This window comes from Muscardinus avellanarius (genome assembly GCF_963383645.1).
Source record: "Muscardinus avellanarius genome assembly, chromosome: 8".
NCBI lineage: Eukaryota > Metazoa > Chordata > Mammalia > Rodentia > Gliridae > Muscardinus > Muscardinus avellanarius.
The window spans coordinates 31,206,928-31,226,603 of record NC_137794.1 but is presented as its reverse complement, the minus strand read 5'-3'; the positions used below and the strand labels follow the sequence as shown (position 1 = coordinate 31,226,603).

The 19,676-nt window shown below is 38.5% G+C and overlaps 1 pseudogene across 1 annotated transcript in view; it reads right to left on the bottom strand.

Moving 5' to 3' along the window:
- Positions 1 to 2,561: 2,561 nt before the first annotated feature.
- The window catches only part of LOC308266023 (116 kDa U5 small nuclear ribonucleoprotein component-like), a 58,722-nt pseudogene continuing 41,607 nt past the window's right edge, over positions 2,562 to 19,676 (bottom strand). Inside the window, exons 2-5 of the transcript in view lie at positions 16,505 to 18,112; positions 15,075 to 16,340; positions 13,928 to 13,941; positions 2,562 to 2,645 (exon numbers count right to left, since the gene is read on the bottom strand). The product of the transcript in view is annotated as a 116 kDa U5 small nuclear ribonucleoprotein component-like (transcript). The remainder of the gene's footprint in view (positions 2,646 to 13,927; positions 13,942 to 15,074; positions 16,341 to 16,504; positions 18,113 to 19,676) is intronic.

The window sequence follows — 19,676 nt, the reverse complement described above, 5'->3', positions numbered from 1 at the left end:
CCTATTTTTATATTTTTTTATTTGGAAACAGGGTCTCTTAAGCCATCATGGTTGGCTTGGAACCTGCAAGATCCTCCTATCCCCACCTCCCAAGCACGGGGATTACAAGCATGTGCTACCACGCCTGGCTAGACAAATATTTTTAAAATATTAAACAAATAATAATTAATATTGTGTTGCTATTTTATGACCTGAATTTCATTGTTCAAAGAATGGAGCACCTTTTATTCTCCCTTTTGTTTTCTAGTGCTCAAGTTATACCCCTTCCCCTGTTTCTCCTTAAGGATATATATATATATATATATATATATATATATATATATTTTTTTTTTTTTTTTTTTTTTTTTGGTGGTACTGGGGGTGGAACCCAGAGGCTTTCTACCTCCGGGATATACTCCCAGACCTTTTTTTATATTTTATTTGGAAATAGGGTCTCACTAAGTTGCTGAAAGCCTCACTAAGTAGCTGAGGCTGGTTTCAAACCCATGCGATCCTCCTGTCTCAGTCTCCCAAGCATGGGGATTACAAGCATGTGCCACCACGCCCAGCTCACATAGCTACATATTTTAAGAAATTTAAATTTAACTCAAACAAACATAACCTTATGTTCATAATCTATTGAAAGAACCATTGATGGAAGAGATAACTCTTTGCTATTCACAGGAAAACAACCCAAACTATTATTATTCTTACATATTATGTAGAAAATTTCATTTTAAACACTTAGATAAAGCTGATACTCAGAGTCACTGCTCTATTATTATCCTGGTTCACAAAGGAAGAAACTGAGGTGCAGAGAAGTTAACTAACTTGCTGAGCATTTCACAGCTGAAAGTAGCAAGACCAGGGTTTAAAGCAAGGTAGTCTAATTTTAGAGCAGAAGCTGTCAATGAACCAAGTTACCTAATTTTTCAAAAACCAGAAATAATCAGTCAAAGCTAGTCTTCTATCTTGACCCGTTTTTCTAAATATTTTATTTTTATCTTTGGGGAAGTAATCCTACTGTATATAACAGACTAATTCTTTATCACTGAGTGGGGGAGGGCAACATTCTAGTAGAAGTTTACTCATTCTTTAGTGACCACCTACCATGTATCAGGAACTCTTCTTGGCATTGACTCTATGGCAGCGAACAGGACAAGCAGAAATCTATACATTCATGAAGCTTATGCTCTAGTGGTGTGGATGCTGTTGATCACCAAATAAGCACAAGTGTTATGAAGAAACAGCAGGATGAGTAGACAGGGAAGGCCTCAAAAGAAAGTGGTTCATTTGTTTAGGAAGCCATGGAGAAGAGAAACGAAATCTTGTGTTCAACTTTCTCCCCTTACCTTTGGTCTTTTCCCCAGTAAGATGACGCATAATTGGGATCCAGGGCCCCACTGGACACTGCTTAACATGATTTAAAATTTCATACTTGAACTCATGCAAAGCCAGAAGCGTCGTTGCTCCTCGTCGTGGCCCCCTCTACGTTGCAGGTTCTTCCCATGCAGTGCTGCTCTGTGCAGTGGCACATGGATGTGTCTACAGTTCTTAAAAGCTGCTTAGGGAAACTTCTACACCTGAGGACCTCATTGTTAAAGCATTGTGAAGATTTAAACTTAGCCAAATGCAATTGCCTTGGGCAATTCAGTGTCCTTTACATGGGATAGGATCTTGGCTTGTGGAAAGATGAGTTGGATTCCCTACGACCTCATCTCAAATATGTTAGTAGTTAAGGTATCGAATAATGAGATTTCCCCCTTCTATTGCTATTTTAAATGTATGATCATCTATTTATACTAAGACGTCTACCATGGCAGAGAAGCTAGAGACAATCATTATAGAAGTATAGAATCATGTTGACAAAGTGTATTTCTCCATGGATTCTCATAAATGATCTAAACACTCCAAAATTGTAATAGACACTCCCAAAACAGAATAAAAAATCCAAGCAAAGTCCCAAGCATGAAAAGGGTATATATGAATTCATCAAAAGATTTATTTCACCCTTTAAAACATCTTTAGAGCTGGGTGTGGTGGCACACACTTGGAAACCCTGTATTTGGGAGGTTGAGACATGAGGATTTCTCAGGTTCGAAGACAGCCTCAGCTACTTAGTGAGGCGCTCAGCAACTTAATGAGATCCTGTTTCAAAATAAAATATAAAATAGGTCTGGGAGTGTACCCCAGAGGTGGAAAGTCCCTGAGCTTCATACCCAGTGCCCAAAAAAACAAAATAAAATAAAAAATAAAACATCTTTTGAAATCCTAAATGGCCATCATCATTTACTCCTGTTTTCTCTCTGCCTCTTTAGAAAGGCCATTTTCTCATTCATCAAACATAACTTAACCTGTTTGTCTGGTTTTGAATATCATGAAAAGCAAAAACTGGAAACTAAACATATCAGTTGATGCTGCAACTGCAGGGCAGTTTTGCAAAAGCTTAAGTTTTATCAGAGCCTGATTCCAGTCGGTTCACACAGGAACCCAGTGGGAAATGCTAGTAAGGCCAGCCTTCCCAGGAGCAGCCTGCCCACCGAGCTTGCTCACTCCCTCTCACGCTTCCTCCTCATTCCAAACTAGGTAGCAATGGTCACTCTTCCTCTAGCATCATCTTCTCCCTTCTCCAAAGGCTTACTTTCGGATTTTCCATTGTTTTCAAACTTTAGAGGAAATGGGAATTAAGAAAGAACTCAGATATCTCCATCCTTTCTTTAAAACTGACAAATAATAATTACATACACTTAATGGGCTACAATGTTATGTTTTGATACATGTATACATTATGAAATGATCAAATCAGGTAAACTAACATATCTCTCTCCTCAAATACTTATTTCTTTTGGGTGAGAACATTTAAAATCCATTCTTTCAGCTATTTTTAAATGTATAATACCTAACTGTGATTCCCCCTACTGTGCAGCGCAATACCAGAACTTAGTCCTCCAGTCTGAATGAAACTATATATCCTTTGACATCTTCTCTTTCCCTGTCAACCCTCCTCCATCCTCTGGTAAGTAACATTTTGTTCTCTATTTGTATGCAACCAACTTTTTCTGATTCTACATATGGAAGATTGTGCAGTATTTGTCTCTCTATGTCTGACATATTCTACTTAGTATAATATTCCTTAGGTTATTTCATGCTGTTTTTTTAAAAGCTGAACTGTATTCCATTGTGTATCTATCTATATATCAATTTTTAATGTGTTCATTTATTGCTGGACACTTATAGTTTTGTTTCCATATTTTGACTATTGTGAGTAATGCTGAAATGATCATAAGAATAGAGGCATCTCCTTAACACTGATTTCAATTCCTTTGGACATATATGTAGAAGTGGAATTGTTGGATTATATGTTAATTCTATTTTTAGTTTTTTGAGGGAACTTGCATACTGTTTTCCAAAATAACTGCACTTATTTACAATATCTCCAGTGGTGTACAAGTGTTTCCTTTTTTCAACATCCTGGTCAACACTTGTTATCTTTCATCTTTTTGGTAACAGCCAATCTAAAAGATATGAGGTTTTAATTTGCATTTCTCTGATAATTAGAAATGTTGAACATTTTTTCACATATCCATTGGCCATCTGTACGTCTTCTTTTGAGAAATGTCATGGAATATACATGTGCTTGAGTCTTTCCTCTTATCTCAAAGATTGTGATTTCCTAGGCCTGGGCAGGGTCCTAGAATCCACATTATAAATATGCATTCCAGGTGATTCTTTCATAAGGAAGTTTGAGGGTCACAACTTGAAAAATAGTGTTAGTGGCAGCAAAATAATTTATCAAGAGAAGATCTACATAGAATTTTAGATTTTATATATTCAGTGTTAAATAAAGCTTAAACTTGGAGCTGTGGAGATGTAGCATTTTGGAACATTCAGGCTGGGAAGGGAGATCATTCTGGTCTAATGCCTTCATTTTATAGATGAGAAGATGTAGGCTCTGAGAAGTGCCCCAGGGTTATGTAACACCACTGTGGCGGAAAGAAGGTTAGACATAGGTCTTCACTCCCCATTCAGCCCTCCCCTTTTCACATTCTAAAATGAAATAAAATTAAAAGGATTGATTAGAAAAGCTCATATAATTTTTAACACCTTTTGTAGGGCTCTAGACTTTCTAATTGTCTTTCCAAATATAGCTCCAGTCTTTTTAAACATTTGGAAGGTAATGAAGAAGTTGATTTTCATGAAAGTAGAAAAGAGCATGGAAAAATACAGCTGATAGAGGGCAAGTTTGTCTCCACAGAGAGATTCTAAACAAAGATGGTATGTTTTAAATATCTGTAATTAGACCTCCCAGTATAAGCGGCGGCAGTCTCCTTTTAGCTTTTTTGCACAATACTTTTCCTGCACAGCAAGGTCAAGTCGTGTGGTGTTGTTGCACACATGATGAACGAGGTACGTGTATCATGAATGTTAACACCCAGTTATCATTTTAGAAAATCAAGTATCAAGCACCTACAATGCCAAGATGAAAAAACAATCCTTCAACAGACTCTTCTCCATTTCTGTCAAAGTCTTCTGCATTTTTATAGAATAAAAAAATCTATTTCAAAGTTGTGCTGCTGGCAGTTTTGTAGGAAATTTATAGATTTTAAACATGGCCATGAAGAAAAATACAAACATGAGTAACATGTGCAATTATTATACAAATTGTACTGTCCTGATTGCTTGGAATATCCATTATCCCAGATGTTCTCTTTTTTAAAAGGGAACATCAGAAAATAAATTGCACATTTAGAAATTGAAAATCTGACATTCTTTAAAAAGGAATAAAGTTTTCACTTCTCCAGAAAGAATTGAACATATCAGAGTAGGAAGAGCACTAGAGTTGAAACCAGGTGACAGAAAGCTGCTTCAAACAAGTTTTGAATAAAAACTTGATTCCAAATTTTGCTGTGAATCAAAATCTCTGAGCAAGGTCAGCAGCTCTGAACAAGTTTCAACTTCTGTTTCTGTGAAATGAGAATTATATCCCAAACTACCTGACAGGTTGTCAGCAGTCTTCTATGAGCTTATACTTGTAAGATGATAAAATAAATTATATATTATTTAGTAATTGATAGGTTTATTTTAGTGAAAGTAGTATTGCAAGATATAGTCACAATACTTATTTTTTATACATTACCTATTTCTGGTGAAAGAACAACAGTCTTTTGCAAGCATAACATTTCAGAAAGCATTTCAGTACTGTTATTCAGTTTGTGCCCCCAGGGTCTTGGAACCAGCTCATAGGTGCTGACTTTTTTTCCAGCCCCAAATCTTCATTCTAGGCAGGAATTGAGCCAAGTGGAAGGAGACCTGCTGCAGAGATGGGAGCACAACTAGAGATAAACAACCATTCTACACTCCCTGGTAGTTCATCAGTTCCCTGCACACAGGCATGCACTGAAGATTGTCTCCAAGAGGACCACCTGCTGCAAGCTATTTGCTTGTGTAACTTGTCAAATCTAATTCACTAAATGAGACAAATCAACAGCAGTGTTCTGAACGCCACCTTGTCATAATCAGAGAGTTTGGGGCTGGAAGGGATCCATTTTTCATAAGTCTCCAATGTGATTTTGCTATCCAACCAGGTTTGGGAACCAGAGCTATACATCACGTAATGCAGTAGCTCTCATTCTCTGGTGTGCACTAGAATCTAGAGAATTGTTTTAAAAAATTTGTTCAGGCTTTATTCTTAATATTATATTGAAATGTGTTGGATGTGGTGGCGCATGCCTGTAATTCCAATACCTGGGAGGCTGAGACAGGAGGAAGAATTCCAATTTGAGGACGGCTTCAGCAGTGTACTGAGACTCTAAGCAACTTAGTGAGACTCTGTTTCCAAACAAAAAATTAAAAAGTGTTGTGAGTGTAGCTCAGGGGTAGAATGCCCTGGTTTAAATTTCCAGTACCACACACACATTAAAAAAAGGGGGGGGGGAACTATAGTGGTCCTAATATGCAGCCAAATCGAAAACAATTGGTCTCATTGAATTCCTTGTTCTGGGAGGAAAGAGAGCTCTTCTCATAAAAGAAGGAAGTAATTAAACTTCTATAAGCATGTACAAATATGAATACTCAATTCAATTCAGCAAAACTTTATTGAGCACCTACCTACATATATGGTATAAATCCCTATTCAAGTGACTTATCAACTCATAAGAGGAGTGAAAGCAATTCAAAATTATACAGACAGAATAAATGCCTCAGGGCAGGAAAGGCAAAGGGTTTTGGTATTTCAGAGACCTGAGAGAGAACTTGAAAACTATGAGAAATCTGGTGGATGGTCCCTTAGAATCAAAGGATGATGATTTCTGAAAGCTAGTGAGTTCTGAACTTGTGGAGCTGAAAATAATATTATATGATTCTGAAATTCTACCTCAGGCTTTGAAATTTACCTGTATACCAAAAATTGTAAAGATTGCTCCTTATGGGAGTTAGCATTTAAAAGTGTCCTGGAAGAACATATAATACAATAAATACTATATTGTAATAAATAAGAATAATTATTATTCTTTTCAAAATAAGTATTTAATATACAAAATTGTCATGTATGTCCACACAAGTTTTTTACCCCAATATGATGTATGAATATAATGCACCAATAAAAAAATTTTTTTTAATTGCACTATTTCTAAAGACCTGGAAAATTACTTGAGAGTCACTACTATATTTTTTGTTGCTGTGTCCAAATTAAGGACAGCACAACTTAAAGAAGAAAGGTTTATTTGGTGCATTGGTTTTAGAGGTTCAGTCCATGGTTGGCTGGCTCCAAGGCAGAAGCATCTCATGGGCAAGGACTCAGGACATGGCAGAGGAAAAGCTTCTCTCAATGCATGGCAGCCAGGAACAGATATGATCCTCAAGGCCATGCCCTCAGTGACCCACCTCCTCCAACCATTACCCATCATGTGAGCTTTGAAAGACACTTCAAACCCAAACCTAAAACTACTAATGATAGCTCTGAAATATGTAGTCTTTCCTTGTTATCTTTTATTTATTTTTAATTAATTATTATTATTTTTTTGCAGTACTGGGATGTAACCCAGGGGCATTTTACTTCTGAGCTACACCCCCAGCCCTATTTCTAATTCTTTATTTTTTGGAATTATTTATTTATTTATTTATTTGTGCTACTGGGGATGGAACCCAGGGACCTTCTACATCCAGGCTATACCCCCGACCTATTTCATATTTTATTTGGAAACAGGGTCTCACTAAGTTGCTGAGAGCCTCACTAAGTAGCCGAGGCTGGCTTTGAACCTGAGCTATCCTCCTGTCTCAGCCTCCCAAGAACTTGGATTACAAGCGTGCGCCACCATGCCCAGCTTCCTTGTTATTTTTAAAAATTCTCTTTTTCACTGTCACAATATATTTTATGTCATTGATTTTCTAATTCCAGGGATAAATTACTTTCAACTACTTTAGGTGTTTCCAATGGCATTATTTGAAGAGATATTATTATACGGCCTTCTCTAGACTTCTCAATATTGGACATTGTCTATCGATTTTCTACTCTATAGGATGGGGATTTAGCTCAATTATACATGCCTTGTACCTTCTTGCAATAACTCTTAGGAGGAATGGTGATATACCATTGGGTGTGACTATGTTCCTATACTTATGAAATTACATTCTGGTGTGTAAAGGTAAGAAATAAATGAGTAACCAAATAATTAAATAATATAGTTTCAGAAAGTTATCCATAATGTGAAAAAATAAAAGAAAAAAGGGGAAAGATGACATGTATCTCTTTACTCTATCTGCCCAATATGGTTGTAATTCAATTTTTGTGCTTTCATTTCTGTGGCTAGATAATTATTTTTGTTTGGGAGGGGTTAGCACTGGGGATTGAACCCAGGGGGCATTTACCTCTGAGCTATACCCCATCCCTATTTGTGTATGTATGGAGGGTATTGGGGATTGAACCCAGGAGCATTCTACCTCTGAGCTATACCTCTAGCCCTATTTTTAATTTTGAAACAAGGTTTCACTAAATTGCAAAAGGCCTCACTAAGTAGTTGAAGCTGGCCACAAACCTGAGATCCTCCTGTCTCAGTCTCCAAAGTACTAGGTTTACAAGCATGCATCACCACGCTTGGCTCTTTTTTTGTGTTTGAAGTAGGGTCTTGCTAAGTTGCTGTGGCTGGCCTTGAATGTATGATTCTCCTGTCTCAGCCTTAAAAGTACTGGGATTACAGACCTGTGCCATCATGCCTGGCTAGAAAATTACTTTATACTAAGGTACATATTATACTATGAATAAGTTTCATTTATTTTACAACTATTTATTTTCTCCGAGACTGCAATTGCCTTGTTCTTACATTTGGTTCATTTACATGTACTAAGAATAAATTCATTCCTCAACATTCTGTCAGAATTGTAAAACAGCTCTCAATATGGTCAAACACAACAATTAGTCTCCATTTTCTTCCTTCTTCTCTTTCTCTCTTATCATTTCTTCTTTTTCCTTTCTTTCTTTTCTTTCTTTCTTTTTTTGCAGTACTGGGGATGGAACCCAGGGGCATTCTACCTCCAAGCTACACCCCCAGCCCTATTTTTTATTCTTTAGTTTGAAACAGGGTCTCACTGAGTTGCAAAGGGCCTCACTAGGTAGCTGAGGCTGGCCATGAACTGCAATTCCCCTGTCTCAGCCTCCCAAATGCTGGGATTACAAGCGTGTGCCACCATGCCCAGCTTTCATCATTTCTTGAGAAACTTCTGCCTTCCTACTTTGGTTCCTGTGCTTCCCAGGCTCACAGCAGAGCTGCCGTTTAGGGCCTTCTCCTGAATGAGTCTCTTTTTCTGGTCACCATATTCTCCATTATCTTGATTTAGTTCTCTCTAGAAGCTTCTTGAGAAAGGTTGCACAGAGAGTAAATTTTTGCATCACCTAGTGAATGAAAATATTTTTTATTCTCTTCTCACCCATCATGGGTAGCCTGGCACAGAATTTTAGTTTGGAAATATTTCTTTCCTCCCAAATTTGGACTCATTGCTCCATTGCCTTCTGGATTTTAGCATTGCTACTGAGAATTCTGATGCCATTCTTGTTCCTAGTCCTTGATATGTGATGTGCTTTTGTTCTGCTGAAAATCCTAGGGCCTAAAATTTCAGAATAATTTAGCTTAGATTTTTTTTTCATGAAGAGAAGAACGTGTGGTGATTAAGAATACATATTCTAGAGCCAGACTGCTGGGCTCATCACTTAATTATCTCTATCTATTCAGGCAGATTACTCAACATCTCTGTGTCATTGTTGGGATTGTTGGACACAAAATGAGGGTAATACTAGTGCCTATATCATAGGGTTCTGGAGGATAGCAATAATACTTAAGATGGTCTAGAATAGTGCCTGGCACATATAAGCCTCCTGTTCACATCAGCTATCATCATCATCATCATCATCATCATTAATGTATGAGACATTTACTTCAATTTGGAAACATGAATTTTCATAGCTGGGAGATCCACCTGTGTTATATATTTCTTTAGTAACTTCTTCCCCTTTGTTTTTTGATACCTTATTTCTGGAATCCTTGTTGTTAATACAATTTCCACAATGTTATACTTTTGGGAAAATTTTTTCTAGCTTATTGCTCCAGATTTTTTTTGATAAATGTTTGTTAAATAAGTAAGTGTTCCCAGAAATAGCCCTATCTCATACTCTCTGCTGGCATTCCCCAATCCTGACAAATTAGAGGTAAAGGTGTTTACAGGAATGCCTCTCAAACTATACAACTTAGAAGCTCAGGTTTGCAAGAATACTTTAACAAGTAAAATGTAAGAGAAGAGAAATTAAGTCAAGTCAGTTTTATAAACTCTGACCTCAATAAATTAAATTTCTTTGCATCAAGACTTTTTAGAACCTTAACTATGATAATCTTCAAGGAAATAATTGTTATATTTTCTAAATTTATCTTACCACCAGTCTTACTTAGGTAGCATACTATTAACTCTTTACAAAGTTAATTACATCAAAATATATTTGGGGGATTTTTTTTATCAACAGCATGTTTCCTAGATTTATACTTATGAAATTTATACTCCTGAAGAGTAATTTTATTTCTCCCATTATCAATTCCATTCTGGATTCTGATCTCTTATGATTAATATTTTGAAAGCCCTTAGAAAATCACATTGGCCATCTTCCTTCAGGATCTAAATGATGCAGTGGGAAATAAAAATGTATGTCAGAGAAATTTACATGTCAAAATTATTGAGGAGAAGCAGGGATGAATAAGGAATAACAGTGGATGACATAACATAAGAGAGGTCATTCAGGTAGTGCTGAGCTGAATATCTTGCCTTAGGGTCAGTGTTAATTTTAAGGCAGAGTCAGATGGAAAAAGAAATCACATCAAAGGTAATTATTAAGCATTCTTTTCTCTGTCTTCTTTCTCTGCTCTTTAGTGTTTGCCAAACTTTCTCATTGCATATTTTAAAGATTCAGATTTTGTGGCCAGAACCTGATGCTGACTGCACCAGAATCTCCAGGGGAGAGCCTTAGGCATCTGCTTTGAAAAGATGATACTCAGGAGTAGCTGAGTGTGCAGAATTTTTTCAACTGTGCCCTGCGCCGCCCCCGTGAAGCCTGTTGTCCACTCCTGACCCTGGCCTCCACTTGCCTCTCATACCCGTGGTAATCCTTTTGGAGAATGTGAATTCGTTATTGTCTCAAGCTCCCCTTAGCTTCGAATTCTGACCGTACAGTTCTCAAGCCTGGGCTCTCATCTTGGTTCTGGTTTCTTCCCCTCAACTTAATATTTTAACTGGCATTAAACTGAGTGAATTTTCTCTCCTATTAATCTCACCAGAGCAGCTTAGGAAAAATGATCTGGATACCTCTTCTAATATTTGAGAAAATTGGATGTTAAATAGGGACTTAAAAATAGTTGACATAGCTGGGCGTGGTGGTGCACGCTTGTAAACCCTGCGCTTGGGAGGCTGAGACAGGAGGATCTCATGGGTTCGATGCCAGCCTCAGCTACTTAGTGAGGCTGTCAGCAACTTAGTGAGACCCTGTTTCCAAATAAAAAACATTAAAAAAAAGAGGGTCTTGGAGTATAGCCCGGAGGTAGAAAGCCTCTGGGTTCCATCCCCAGTACCATAAAAAAAAAAGCTGACATAGAATTTTAAAAAGCACACACACACACACACACACACACACACACACACACACACTCACACACACACACACACACACACTCACAAACAATCATAATCTAAATCATAATCTAATCATAAATGGACAGTATGATCCTTCTTTGCTGTTTCTACCAGCAGTGTAGTTTTACTTCTTGGAGGCCCTTTTTACTTTATGAATCCTCTGGAGATAGTCTAATGTCCATATAAACATTTGTCTAATATGTGTGTGTGTATTTGTTTTCCCTACAGGTATCGTATTTTCGACATGTTGCTTTATTATGCTTTGCATGTTGCTTTCTTTATCTACTTATCTTGATAATTACTTTAGGTTAAATCGTTTCCTCTCAAGAGATATGTTAGAATAATTAGAGATAATTCCATCTTGTTTTCTTAGTATCCTCAGTACTTCAGAAAATGACCTTATTTGGAAATAAAGCTGTTGCAAATATCATTAGTTAAGATGAGGTTATTTTGGAACAGGAAGGACCCTCCATCCAATGTGACTGGTGTCCATATTAGAAGAGGACACACAGAGGCATAACTTGAGAATGCCACATGAGGAGAGACAACAGAGGCAGATAAACACCAAGACTTGCTGACAACCCCCAGAAGCTAGGAGGACGCAAGGATGGATTCTCCCCTACAGGTTTCAGAAGGAATGTGACCCTGCCAGCAACTTGATTTTGAACTTCCAAGACCCAGAGCTATCACACAATAAACTTGTTTTACATTAAATTTTGTTTTAAGTCACACATTTTGTGGTACTTTGTTTCAATAGTCTTCTATAATGAAGTTAGAGACTTTCCCATATCAATAGAGAGATGCTTCATCCTATTTGCCAGCTATATAGTATTCTGTCCTATGAGTGGGCCATGACTTATTTATCCAGTCCTCTATCAGTGGAAATTTGATCTGTTTTCAAACTTGTGTCATTAGAAATAGTGCAGAAATAAGTAACATATATGTGTCATTTTCATGCCTGTGGGAGATTATACTGGGCTAAGTATCTTGGGGTGGTGAATACTTGAATTGAAGCAACATGCTTTGCACATGAACTAGTGAAAAATAATGTGACCTGAGTAATCTTGAGTGTACATAGAGAGTATTTAAAAACTGCGCTCAAGTCAGCAATGATGATAAATGGAATGTTTTGTTCTGACTTCTCTCCCATCTGTCCCCTAAGTATCCACCTGTGCATGAACCAGCCATTCTTCTCTGTGTCTCTGCTGCACTTGAGTTCTCAGTGTTATGATACTGAGAGTCTTAGGGTAGTTGCAAGGATCAAATGAAGAAAATCTTTGTTAAAGTAATTACCCTGCACAAGATGGGGGTTTGCTCTTGCCTTTGTCTTGGAGAAACACTTGCCAACCATATTATGCTCCTCGTCCACATTCTATGCTCCTTCCACACTTGCCTGGGTTATATATCAATTTCTCCTGTATTTATGTTTTCATACATTTAGTAATTTTTTATTGTCTCTTCCTTTGTCTGCTTCCCAGAGAGTTTGTATAGTATCTTTTCTACGAATGACAACTCCTAATACATGTTATATTCAGTGCTTTCATGATCTAAATTTCTCAAGAAGTAAAGTGCTTTATTCCTCAAGGTGGTCTCAGGCTTTAACTTTGTAGAGAACCATCTCTATGAAACAATTTCTTCCTCTTATTTTCATAGATAAGAATAACTGGTAGGGGTATATATTTTGACTAATGGATTTGAAAAAATTCAGTAAAAATTCCAGTTAATTGTCACAGATAATTCATGATAAGGGCTATACAAAGGAAGAAAATAATTTTATCCTGTTTTCCTAGGTCATTTGGAATTTTATTCAAAAGCTCATGTATTGAAACCATAGTCCCCAATATGACAAGGTGCAGAGGTTGGACACATGGGCAATAATTGGATTTTGAGAGCTATAACCTCATCAGTGGATTAATGCATTTTATGGATTAATAATTTGAACAAACTGTAGTAACTGTAGGCAAGTAGACGATTGGGGCATGGCTTTTAGGGACTCTATTTGTCCCTAGCCCTTCTCTCTCCCTCTGTCTTTGTTCTGCTTCCTGGCTACCATGAGTTGATTAGCTTTCCTCAGCTATGTCCTGCAGCCATGAGGTTTCTCCTTGGAGCCTGCTGGTTATGGGCTGAAACTCTGAAACCATGAGCCAAAATAAATCTTTTCTCCTCTAAGTTGTTCTTATCAGGTATTTTGTTCATAGCAATGAAAAGCCGACACAGTCATGAAGACTTTTCTTTCAAGGAAGGTTTGGGTTTGGGACTTTGGTCACATGGTTATTATTCTTAGTATGCTCAGCCTTCTAGCCTGCCAAGAATTGTCAGCGCTAAGAGTAGGCTGTTGTTTATATGATATAATTGGTGAAGTGCTAGGAAGAGTTTTAAGTCTTCACACATCTCTCCTAGAGCATTCCAAGGTACTTAAAATTCCAAGCTTCAGAATCAATGCTTTTGTGAATTCTCTCCCCCTAATGTAAATAGCCTGAAGGGATATCATAATAAACCATTATCAGGCAACAGCAACTCAGTGTGAATCAGTCCATTAGATTCCTTTCCAGCTGACATTGGATGGCCAAGAAGAAAGCAAGAATTCAACAGAGAAGCTTTTGCTCAAGTAAGCTGTGTGCCACCTCTGCAGAGAGCAAAATGTAGTGAAGTATATTACTTCCAATCTTATCTTCTTATCACTGACCTGTAGACCCAGAGCTTCTTTCAAAAGAGCAGGTCCTAGGATTGGAGAGAACTAGAGAGATCTAGAGTGTCCATCTAAAGAAACTTCTTCATCACTTACCTGCACAGGCAACTCTAGGCAAAATTGTGGAGAGGGAGCTGTTAAGTTTTTCTAAACTTTCAGTTTGATAAATATCAGAATGATTCTGGCGGAGCTCAAAATGGTATTTGGCAGTCAAAATGGTTCATCACACTTCTTTAAAGCATAATGTTGGGAGTGGCTGTTTTTTGAATCAAGCCACTTACTAAGATAAAAGTAGTCTGTACTTTACATTTTCCCATTTCTGTGACTATTGTAGGGCAACTAAACTTCATCCATTTTGGAAGAGGTTTTTTGATTAGCTGAATATTTTATGGTCATCAATGTAGTCAGTATTCTCCAGTGCATGCCAGTGTAGCCTGAGATCCTGAGATCTCCTTGGGGGTATTGACTGCCTGGCTGATTCAGTTTCTCTCTCTCCCTCTCTCCCTCTCTCCCTCTCTCCCTCTCTCTCATCTTTTTAATTTTCACATGACTAGAAAAACTGTAGTGAAGAGGTGCTATCCCATCTAGATGAACCTGGCTAGACTCTTGCCCATGTCTCTCAATAATTCATGTTCATTTCAGAAGCAGTAAAAAACTACAAATTGAAAGCACACCCCATGGAGGAAACACTTTCTTTGCTTGAAAATAGCCAACAAATTATAGGTAGTTTCATGAATTAGATTCATCCAGGGTTGTTTCAATTCAAAGATTGGTCTCACATTGATTTATTGAATTTGCTACATTATCTCTCTGTGATATTTATCCTTGATGAGAAATTGTTTTCTAAATAAATAAATTTTCAGTTCTTATACTCATTGCCAAAAACCCTGCTCTCTACATCCTAGGAAAAAGAAATCCTCCTTTGGATCCTGTGTTCTATAAAATGAATGCATTATGTTTTCTTCTCATTTCTTGAAGACTTCTTGAAAAGTCTCTGTACCCCACCCTCCCATTTTCTCACCAATGAATTGCAATAATTTCAGCATTAATGGTAACAGCTGGTATTTGTTGAGTTAATAATGCATGCCAAGCACTGTGCCGCTTACATGAATTACTTCATTGACATCTTCCAAGAGTCTAGTGAATCCAGTGAGGTCGGTATATTAGTATCCCTTTTTATACATATGGGAACAATGGGGGCTTAGACATTAGAGAAACTTCAGCTTTGTCCTACAAATGATACTTAAGACATTGCTCTTGGGGAGGATGGTGGGACATGGAGGGGTACTGGAGATTGAGCCCAGAAACATTCTACAGGTTTTGATCATGAATTCCTGGCAAGGTGAGGATCTAGCTGTGGCTCCAAGGTGTAGATGACAATGCTTTTGTCCAGAGGATCACTGGGTACAATCTGCCAATGGTGGAAGACTGACAGGAAAAAGGCCTGTATCTGAGTATGAATCTGGATATCAGTCTCGAAGCCAAAAGATTTAATGGCTGGGATGAAAGCTTTAATACTGTAGATGAGTCTCAGATAGGTGCATCCTGAGTCATGTGCCCCCTGCACCTGGCCAGGACAGGATAAACAGCAGACATACAGTCTGTGGTGGGGGACTCCCACAATATAGAAAGGCTCCATTAGATGAGAAGTGGCCATGAGGAAGGCAGAGTAGATGATTATTTTGGCTGTGGGGATGATCTGGCCACTGCCCTGATGTAGGGATTCCTGGGCAACAACTGCGTACAGAATCTTAAACTTGACATCCCAAATCAGCTCATAACAGAGAGGTTCCTACTTGGTTCCCTACTGGAAACCTTGAAAAATGCTGTTCTTTACTGAGCCAAGAAGATCCTTGTTTACCTCAAAGGGCAGGGTATCATCTACCAGGATGTTGGAGCCCGTGGCATCACAGCCAAAAGCCTGGATGGAGTGTGCACCCAGAAGATCCCAATTGTACTTGGTCTGGAAGTTCTCCCAGCTTCTTTCTTTTCCATGTATTCTGGACCACCTCCTTCTCTGACTTCAGTGAGGCCCTTCTCCAGCAGCTCTGAAATCATAGTGATCTTATTCTTCTTATTGGGCATTTTAGCAGAGCACTTGAGGGAAGATGGCTCTACCACCATCTCACAAAATGTAACAACTGGTTCAGCCACCTTGATGTCTATTTCTGAGTACATTTTCTGCAGATTGTGTATCAGAGACACTCCAGGTAGAGTCCCTGATGCTCAGGATCACATGCTCACCAGACTCTTCCACTTTGGTGTTGAGGGATAGATAGCTCTTGCTGACTTTGTGCAGGCCATCACACATCTTGGGTAACTCTAAAGGATTGACTGGATCCACAGCAATCTTGATAACAAATGTGGTATTGAACTTCACAGGCTGGAAAATCTGAGCTTCCTCATTGCCTTGGAGTTCAGTTATGGTTGCTGTCTTCATGATTGGCTGATTAACACCTTCAATCAGAACCAAGTTGCCAGCAGGAACATAGTTCACCTCAAATAGTACCTAGAATGACATCCAGTAAACAGCCATGAACTTAGACAGAGCATCTGCTCCAAAAATAGGTACTTAAAGAGCTATGCACAGTGAGGCAAACCTGCAATCCCAGTACTTGGGAGGCTGAGACAGGAAGATCACAGTTTCGAGGAATCTAGGGGGAACCTGACCACAGAGATCCAAAGGTGGCCCACAGCATATCTGGGAGTCCTCATCTTTCAAGGTGTAGTTCTTCCCTAGTACCTTGAGGGGCTGCCCAGCATGGATGGTACTGCTCAGTACCTAGCTGAAGGTGTGAGACTGAACTCCATCATCTGTGCTGTGCATCTTAGTAGTGTGGCACATCTGGGAGCCATGAGGGTCACATTTGCTCATGGCCTCATCAAGTCGCCACTGCCAGTATAGGTGTGCTAAGTCTTTGGCTTGGATCCCACCTTTGTAAAAGAGATATGCTGTACACACATGTCTGCAAAGCCTGCAAACTCATGAAGAACTTTTTGCAAACCAGCTTGAGCAGTGGGCGATGTTTGGCTATAACTCCTCTTTGGTCAGGTAGATGCCAAATTTGTTTGAAATCTTGGGAAGCTGGGGTCCACATCACCCATCACTTGAGCAAAGATGTCATAGGGAAACTCCAAGATAAACTCCATGAAGCTCCTCTGGGAGATGCTAGTTGAAGCTTTCTTTGTGAATGCCTCTGGGAGATGCTAGTTGAAGCTTTCTTTGTGAATGTTCTTATCTTAGGGTTGAAGTAGATGTCACTCCAGAGTCTTATCAAATTCCTGGTAATTATTGTCACCAAAGGTGTTGGCATAGATCTTGGCAAAGGAGCTCAGTGTGAAGCAGATGCTGTACTGGGAGCTGAAGAAGCAGACGTTGCTCAGAAGCTGGGAGAGGATCATGTTCTTAGAGGTGGAATATATATTTTTTTAATCCATTGACCTCATCCACAATGTGGCACAGCTTACAATAAGTATCAGTTGGAGGCAGTTTCAGCTCCAAGATCAACTGACCAATCTTGTTGATGCACATGGTGACCGCCAACCTCTCCTGCACCACATGCTTTATCAGGCCTCGGTGACATTGATGAAAAGGACCGCTCTATCTGAGATATGTAAGCAGTGGTGACTCATCAGAAAAATACGCATGTCTTGGAGTGTTCATGGTATTGAAGAGGTAAGATTTTTCTTTGGTGTTTAACAAGACCACTGTCACAGGAGTGTTTTTCATGCCATTGACTCTCTCTTGCTCTGTAAAGAGGATGTCAGTATAGCATAGATTTTAGTCATTGCATTTTCGGATTTCTGGGTGTGTTTTCTCTATTAAAAAATCCACAAAACACATCTTGCCATGGTGGAGGGGTTTCATTAGGTCACATTTCTGATGAGCTCCAATTATCCATTAGATCTGCCAAGAAGTCTGTTTCATATACTGTGACAGGTAATATCTTTTCCATTAGAGTGAATTTCTTGGTTTCTACTGGCTTAATAATGGGTTCTATGAGAGACTGGGCATCTTCCTCCTGTACGTAGTCTCCACCCCGGGACCATACACCTCCTTTGCCATGGGGGTAATACTTCATGTCTTCATGCAGCACCACCTCCATCCCAGGGTGATCATCATCCTGCTCACCAGTGTCATTGTCCTCATCCTCATTATCATCCATATCCTCAAGATCTTTTATTTCGTTGCCCAATTCATCATCATCTTCATCAGAATCAAGCTCTGGTCCAATATAATTCCCGAATTTATCATACAAATCATATCCATGATGCTCCTGCCTTTTCAGTTAAGAGACTCAAGTCTGCCACTGAAACTCTTTTTATGTTTTTAAGTGTTCTCTCTGACTTTGCTAATTTGTTATTTCCCTTTTTTATTTCTTTTTCTTTTATGGGGGAGTAGGTACTGGGGATTGAACCCAGGGACATTGTACAGCTCAGCTGCACCCCCTCCAGCCCTATTGTTATTTTTTATTTTGAAAAAGGGTTTCACTAGATTGCCGAGACTGATCTTGAACCTACAATCCTTCTGCCTCAGCCTTCCAAGGATCAGTATGAAAGTCATACATGTGCCACCACACCTGGCTAATTTGTTCTCTTAATTTTTTCTTATATATTGGTGTAATCTGAATTTCTTCATCTTTTGAATATGTTCCCTGAGTAATATCATAGTCCCTATGGTATAATAATCATCTCAGTTCTAATTATAGTGCCTTTCTCTTAAGCTCCAGGTTAATATCTTATAGGTATCACAAACTAAAAATAGCAAGGCCAGCATAATTATTTCTCATTCAAAATTTATTCCTCCTTCTTCATTTCCTCCCTCATTCTAAAATATGTCTTATATAAACATACACACTGAAGGAAGGGGGAAGAAAGCCACTTTTATGTCTGTTTTCCTTTCACTTCTACAATTAATCAGTCAGCATATTCTGTGTATTCTAATTTATATATTTGTCCATTCCCATCTACTATCAGTTCTGTTGCTTCAGCCCAGGGCCTTATCCTTGTGGTATGAATTCATTTAATTTCCAACAACACCTAGCACAATTGTGTATACAGAAATAGATCATAAAAGAATAAGTAAAGAAAATGTGATATATATGCACAATGGAATACTATTCATCCATCAAAAAGTACAAAATTCTCTATTTTGCAGCAAAGTAGGAGGAACTGGAGTGTCGGGACACTGGCTAATGAAAACGTTTTATGAAGAAATACATTGGAGTCTCATGAGGAAGCTCTGAGAAGAAAGACCTTCACTTAGTGTAGTACTTTGGACTAAGGTGTGACCTTGGCTGTGTTCTGGTGTTCCCTGCCAAATCAGTATGTTTTAATCAAACAACCCTAGAAACAGGTATATTTCTTGTAACCAGAAAGACTTTTTTTTGCAGAAGACCTTGATTTGGCTTCTTCTGAGAATGAAATCTATTGTGCTATGTGTCTATTGCTGTCATGTAGTCTGTAACCTCTAAAACCTGCCTGGGTCCCACTGGGTTATAAAACTTTTCAGATCCCAGTATAAGCTAGCTATAGCATAAGGCTATGGTCCATCTCATTTATTAGGCTTCACAGTTTCAGGTCCAGCACTGACCTGGAGAGCAGTGGTCTACCTGGAGGAACATTATTAAGTGAAATAAGCCAAACAGAAGTATTGCATGCTCTCTCCCATATGTGCAAGCTAAGAAATGCTGATTTGAATGTAGAAAAGTCATTGCTAGAAGTTAGGAAGGTTGTGGAGAGAGGACAAAATACCACACTGAACCCCATTATCGTATAATAGCAAATATTAATCAAAATAAAATATAACTAAAATAAGAAACAGACCATCAAAGATTTGTTAAGT